We start from the raw sequence: 7,728 nt of genomic DNA, 5'->3' as shown, positions 1-7,728 counted from the left end.
TTTGCAGGATTTTCAGCACAGAAGTACAAGGATATGATTTATATTTTAAAATTATCACCTTCATTTTTGTGCTAAGATGCACCATAGGGGATTGAGGATGAAAACAAACTTTTTATAAGGCTATTGCTGCTATTCAGATGATATATGATGGTGGATTAGACCTTATGTGTAGCAATGGAGATAATGAGAAGTGATTGGATTTTGGATGCATCCTGAAGTACAACCAAACTGACTTCCTGATGGATTGAGGTGAGGTTTTTCCTTCTAGTCATTTTGCTCAGTGCAGAATGGCCAAAAACAAGTTGTATTGGGAAAAGGAGAAAAAGAGAGCGAAAGAAGGAAAGAAAAGAGAAAAAGAAAAAAGAAAGAAGGAAGAAAATAAGAAAAAAAAAGAGAAGAAAAAGAGAAAGAAAAAGAAAGGGAAAAAAGGGTGGGGGAAGCAATCAGAAATCAAAAAGAAAAAAAAAAAAAAAAAAACACGGGGGAGTATCTTCTGATTCTGTATACTTTAAGTCCCTTGACTTCCCCTGGAACTGGTCCGTCTAGCTGGTCTTCTGGGGGAGGGGCCTGCTGTGCTGATTTTCAGGTGTTAGCACTTGGGGGAGCTGCTCTGCCCCCTGCCTGGTGCAGGGCTCAGTGGGGGTTGTTTACCCCGTGAGGCCCCAGGAGGAACAACCGCAGTGGCGGCGGCAGCTCTGGAGTCCTGGATTCAGCCCCCACAGGAACTACAGAGCTCTCCGTCTGCAGGGCCTGGAGGCTCCGGGACGGGGCCGCTGATCTGCTCAGCTTAGGGCAGGAGCGTCCTTGCTGTCCTGGGCCCTCCTGGCCTCTGCCTGTCCCGGGGGGAGGCCGGTTCGTGGGCTGTGTCCCGGCGCCCTGTGCTCCGGCGCCTGCGCTGTTGGATTCGCGCTCCCGGCCGCGCAGCCCCCTCCGCCGAGCCTCCGCCCGAGTTCTCCCGAGCTGCTCCTGGAGCCGCGCAGCCCCCTCCGCACGGAGCCTCTTCCTCTGCCGGAGCCGCCTCCGAGCTGCTCCCGGCCGCGCAGCCCCCTCCGCGCGGAGCCGCCGCCGGAGCCCCTCCGAGCTGCTCCGGGTCCAGCCGTGCGCGCTGCAGTCTTTTAGGGAGCTCGGCCGCGGGATGTGGGGCACTCTCCCCGGGGCGCAGGTGTCTGTTAGTGTCCCAGAGAGCCTGAGGGCATCCCCGCCCTCCTGGGGTCCTGCTCTAACTCCCTGCGAGCCCCTTTCCGCCCGGGAAGATTGGTGAAGCTCCCGCTTCTCCAGGACGGAGCTTTCCTGTCCTGGGGGCACTCGCCCCGGCCTCAGCCCGGCTCCTCGCGGGGCCCCTCCCCCTTGGATGCCTTTTGTTTCTTTATTTCTTTCCCCCCCGTCTTCCTACCTTGATAGAAGCACGAACTCTTCTCACTGTAGCATTCCAGCTGGTCTCTCTTTAAATCTCAGGCCGAATTCGTAGATTTTCAGGATGATTTGAAGGTTATCTAGGTAATTTGGTGGAGACAGGTGATTTGGGGACCCTACTCTTCAGCCATCTTGCCCCTCCTCCCCCTTCCTGATGGATTGGATGTGTAGTTGGAGAGAAAGAGAGGAATTGAAATGATGTCAAGATTTCTGGCCTGAGCAGAAGGGCTGATGGAATTGCCATCAATTGAGATAGAGAAGGCTATAGGATAAAAAGATTAGGAATTCAGCCTGGGACATTTTTTTAATGTAGGCTCCACACTGGGCTTGAACTCACCACTGTGAGATTAAGGCCTGAGTTGAGATCAAGAGTCAGATGCCTAACTGACTGAACCACCAGGCACCCCTGTAGTGGACATTTTGAGTTTGAGAGGTCTGTTAGGCATCTGTGTGGAGGTGCTAACTAGGTAGTTGAATATACTAGACTGTAGTTTGGGATACAGACCTGGTCTGCAGACATGAATTTGGGGGTTGTCAGCATAGAAATGGATCTACAGACATTGGACTGGAAGAGACCACCAAGGGACTGTGAGTAGGTTGGAAAGAATAGGAATTGAGACCTTGCCTGGAGGCACTCTCATATTAAGAGGTCTTGGAGAAGAGGGGAAGCAAGTAAAGGAGACTGAGAAGGAGCAGCCAGTGAGATTAAAGGAGAATAGGGGAGTGTGGGGTTCTAGAAGCTAAGTGAAGACAGTGAACCAAGGAGGAGGGGCTCACCAGCTGTGCCAAGTGCTGCTGATAGGTCAAGACAAGGACTAAGAACTGACCATTGGGTTGAACAACGTGAACATTATTCATGACCTTGACAAGATAAATTTCAGTAGATTGGTAGAGGTGGATCCCTGACTGGAATGTGTTCCAATGATAATAGCAGGGGAAAAATTGGTAACAGTAAATAGATACAGCTATTACAAATGAGTGATGGAGTAGTCTAAGTGGATATCTGTGGTAAGAACATTCCTGACAGATGGAACAGACATTGAAAAGGCCCTAGGCAACAGTGAATGTGGCTTGTTTGAGGAACGGTAGAGAAGCAATAGCTGGGACAGAGTGAGTGAGGTGGAGAGCAGGCAGAGAGACCATCCTAGGAAAGGATGGTCAACTGGGGCTCCCTCTTGACACCAGATTGAGGTAGGTAGAATGAGGAATGCAGTTTTAGACCAGGAACATTGGTTCAAATGATGCACTCAAATATTGCACATGGAAATGTATATCATGCTGTAAAGAGATTTGCATCAAAAGAGAGCAAAGAAATGGGGTCATAGGTGGGGGAGTGGAGTCAAGAGAATGAATATATAAAAATGCATATATAATGATGAAAATGTATGTATTGTGTAAAGACAAGAAATAACTGCATGACTGTATCCTGATAGAAATGACTTAGTATAGAGCACAATATTGATGATATTGGAGATAAAGGGAAAAATATGGTAATGGTATTGTGGACTTGTGAAAGAAAGAAATCTAGTGGGAAAAGAGAGGGGCTGGCATTAGAGGAGAATCTGGAAAATGTTATATTAGTTTGCTAGGGCTGTCAAAACAAAGGACCACAAAAAAAAGAACAAAACAAACAAACAAACAAACAAAACACAAAGGACCATAGACTGGGTGGTTTAAACAACAGAAATTAATTTTTAAAAATATTTTTTAAAAATATTTTATTTATTTTAGAGAGAGGTAGGGGGCAGAGTGAGAGGGAGAAAGAGTCTCAAGCAGGCTCTGCACTGAGCATGGAGCCTGATGCAGGGCTAAATCCCAGGACCCTGAGATCATGACCTGAGCCAAAACCAAGAGTTGGCCACTCAACTGACTGTGCCACCCAGGCACCCCTAAACAACAGAAATTAATTTTCTCACAATTACAGAAACTAGAGCTCTGAGATCAAGATAACTGCAGGTTTGGTTTCTAGTGAGACCTTTCTCCTTGGCTATCAGGACTGTGTCTTCAGTCTGTGTTATCTGTGTCCTAGTCTCTCCTTAGAGAGATACCAGCTATATTGGATTAGGGTCTACCAGTAGGATCTCATTTCACCCTAATTACTTCTTAAAAGAGGTAATTGAGTCACATTCTGAGGTACTAGGGTTTAGGACTTCAACATATGATTTGGGAGGATATAATCAGCCCATAACAATCATATATGATATCAACAGGAAGGCCATATTTACAGATGCAGGTACTGGTGAATGAAGCAATATGGTGATAGGATTCTGTGGAATTATGGCTTAAATTTTCTAGTGAAATAAGAAGCATGTGAAGAGTTGGGATGTTGAGGTGGTGCTGGAAATAAGGGACAGAATAATTATAGAGTGATTGCTTGGTAGCATTCAGGGTCTGATTAACATTTGTGGTCATGCATTTAAACTGAAATTAGTCATATGGTTGTATATTTTCCTCCAACTAGGTTTAGCTGTGTGGGTTTAGGCTTCTTGAATTGTATTTGGACGTAGCCAGAGTTATGATTTTCCCAGGGAAGTAACACAAAGTGAGAGAGGGGTAGGAGAGTAGAGGGCATATGTAAATCAGTGATTATAAAAACAAGGCATGACATCTGAACTACAGAAGGAGGGGAGAGAAGACAATAAGGGAGCAAGAGATGGTGAAAATACAGTAAGGCCACTGGACTGGAGATTCTGGTGAGGTTGAAGGATAGTGGGGTCTGGATACCAAAGGGAGTGAGCTAGAAAAAGAGGAAGTGATGGTCATCGAGAGGGACGTTTGACATTGAGATTACAGAGGGGTTGCTAAAATTGCTATGACAAGGCCTAGGGTATGGCCATGTGAGTGAGTAGCTGAGATAGAGTAAAGGACAATGTCACAAAGGAGAAATGTTCAAGGAACTAAAGGTGTCAGTGTGACAGAATGATCATTCTTGAGCTCACTGGGAATTAAGATGGGACTACTACCATTGAGAGTGACTGTGCTCCAGGTGCTAAAACTTTTGAGAAATTGGGGAGGGGGTGAAGTTTGGTAGATGACAACAAAAATGAAGGCAAGTTGGTGACAAGCTGTCAAAAACTAGATGTTTTCAGGGATGTGGGAGAGGAACAGCTAAAGGCAGCAATGAGAAGGACAACCAAGAAAGACTTGACCTTCAGACTAGTATAAAGGTGTTGGGAAAGAAAAATCATCTGCTCCTCTTGAGTGGGCTTCAGGGGACATAGAATCCTCAGGAAAGATTGATTTCTGTTAGGGGAAGACAATGATGGGCACATTCAGAGAAGAAATCATAGTTATAGAGGAATTTCTGAGGGTGCATTGTGTTTTAGGAGTAGAAGAGGGGTGTGAGAAGTGAACTAAAGAGGGGATGCGGTCACAGCCTTATGGATATTAAAATGCAAGAGTTGAAGGGTGTTGTGGGGATCTTGGAGTTCTTTTGGTGACTAGCACAAATGGGGATAAAATCATTATTAAATGAGTTCTGATGGATTCAAGGTAGTTAGATTCAAGATAGATTTTGAAGTCTGGGCTACAGAGGGGTGAGTGGGTGCCTGGGACTTCCTGTTTACCCCAAGCAATGTAGAAATTCAGTGTAATACTAGAGCACTGGTCCATACAATGCTCCATATAGTTCCTAGGAATAGAGGCCACATAAATCTGTAATGATAAAAAAATGATCTAGAAACTACACTTCACATTCAGGATAGGACTACCCGTAGGGAAGTGGGAAGGTGAATGGACATGTGGTGAGGGTCAAGGGAACCTCAATTTTTTTTACAGTTTTTATTCTTAAAAAAAGAGACAGTAGGACAGCCTGGGTGGATCAGTGGTTTAGTGCAGCATTCAGCCCGGGGCATGATCCTGGAGACCCGGGATTGAGTCCCGAGTCCCACTCGGGCTCCCTGGGTGGAGCCTGCTTCTCCCTCCGCCAGAGTTATGTGTATCTGTGTGTATCTCATGAATAAATAAAATCTTAAAAAAAAAAGAGAGAGACAGTAAATACACCCAAATGTTAGCAATATTCAAATCTGAGTGGTAGAAACATAGATGTTTATTATATTTAATGCCTGGGACACTGTAGGTGCTCAATAAATATTTGAATGAGGGTGGCTTTCTGCTTTAAAAGTTTCTCCAACAAACATGCAAAACTCTCAAATGAACACAAGAGCATACAAAAGGGAATGAATGGAAAGAGGTGGGGAGGGCTTGAGAAATCCTTGTGGAAAGAGTGGTAGCTAGCTGATGATGTAGTACCACCATACATGAGCCACATGGAAAATATAGGGTGTGAGGTAAAGACATAGTCCTATCTCCCTATTACTTTAATACTCTAAAGTTCTGGGTGAGGATCCAGAAAGTGACCTTGAACATTTAGTCCTGTCAAGTAACTGCTAGATCCTTACTTTTCTCCCCCAACATGGACACTGGGTGGGGCTGCCGTCCAAAATTTCTGCTCTATCACAGATGTATTACCTCAATCTATAGATTGGTATTTATCTAGTGTCTCCTGTGGGCCAAGCAAAGTGCTAAGGATTGGGGAGATAAAGATGGATAGGTTCAGTAGATCCTCCTGTGATCACCCTAAACTGACTACTGCCATGTTCAATGGCTGAGAAAATTGAATATGTGACTTTTACATAGGAGAGCACCACCGTCACAGAAATGCTCAGCTGTGGGGATGAATGACTCTGAACTGCCCACCCTCTCAATGAGCAACTCTCCTCCATGACCTGGCCAAGGATTAGAACAGATGCCACTGAGCGTTGCTTCCAAACCATTGTGTGGTTATCACAGCGTACTTAGGCTCTCTGGCTATAAAAAGCCAGTTCTGCACGTTGGAAGCTAACTGGGAAAGAAGTGTTTGCTTATTTAGAGGTCCCAGTTACCTTGAAGGAGTGAGAAAACTTGGGAAGAAGGGAAGTGGATCCTCAGCACAAGAATAATGGGAGAGACCAGGGTCTATGTAGGCGGCTCTGTTATGACGTCATCAAGATACTGAGGCAGGGGAGAAGTCTTGAGTAGAGGTGAGACCAAGGGCTCAAGCCTACAAGACAAAGCAGGGGGTAGGGGCGAAGGGGCGGGCCTGGGATCCATCAGCCAATCAGAGATGGCTGGGGCGTGGCCTGACCCACAGCTTATCACCGCAGGGTCTCGGGTGGGAAGGCTAACCTCGTCCTGTGTGTGGAGCCGCGTGGGTCCGAAGTTCGGCTTTCTTTTGTCTTCAGGCCATCAGGTGAGGAGGACATGTGGTCCTGCTGGAGCCAGAAGACTATGGGGTCAGGAGGGCGCAGTGGCTGCGGGGCCGGGGCTGACGGTCCTTCGGGAACTGGAGGAACCGGGTTGGGACTAGCGTTTTGTAACTGCGCCTCTTGGAGAGTCCACGTTTTTGTTTTCTGCAGCGCCGCCTTCTGCACTTTACAGAGTCCTCGCTGGGTGGGTCCTTAGAAGGCCCAAAAGGGCGGCACCTCAGAACTGCCGGTACACTGTGGCTGCCAACTGGAGGATGGGAGGACGAGGAGTTTGGGGGGTGCCCGGAATGGGCCGTCTGGGGCCCGGCCCTTCGTGCTTTTCCTTCTTGTGGTCAAAAGGTGGGCTTCACACCTGACAACAATGATAGTTATCTTAAAATGTAAGCAAACTGCTCCGGACAAACGGGCCCATGCGCCCAGCCTTTTATGATTTGTTAGTCCCTGTTTCCCTCCCTCTGGAGATGGGCATCTGACAGCTCGTTAGAGGAGGGTCTTAGGGTGACCTTGATGGAAGGGAGGCATATTCAGGACTTCTGGCTGCTTGGGGGCCTCACCATTCTACTCTGGGCACTAGATGTGCCTTACCCCTACCAGGATGGGACCAGGCACGTACTGGACAAGCTCGTTTTCCAATCTCTGGGGTCTTCTGTTGTCTCAGCTCGGAAAAATCCAGGATGGTCACAGGGCGCCTCATTTCCTAACCTCTCCTTTTTCAAAGAAAACATGATGTAATAAAATCAACTCTATTTGGCTTATCCTATTCTGCTGAAGTCATTTGGTCTGATCCTAATTAGCTGTGCCTTCTTACAGCATTGACAAACCGGCGCCATAAGGAGCTATTATGAGACATGTAATTAGTTACAGCTGGATTAAATACCCTCCCTCTCTTTTTTTTTTTAATTTTTATTTATTTATGATAGTCATCACAGAGAGAGAGAGAGGCAGAGACACAGGCAGAGGGAGAAGCAGGCTCCATGCCCTGGGAGCCTGACGTGGGATTCGATCCGGGGTCTCCAGGATCGCGCCCTGGGCCAAAGGCAGGCGCTAAACCGCTGCGCCACCCAGGGAT

Source organism: Vulpes lagopus, chromosome X (assembly GCF_018345385.1).
Source record: "Vulpes lagopus strain Blue_001 chromosome X, ASM1834538v1, whole genome shotgun sequence".
Lineage (NCBI taxonomy): Eukaryota > Metazoa > Chordata > Mammalia > Carnivora > Canidae > Vulpes > Vulpes lagopus.
This window is presented reverse-complemented; position numbering follows the sequence as displayed.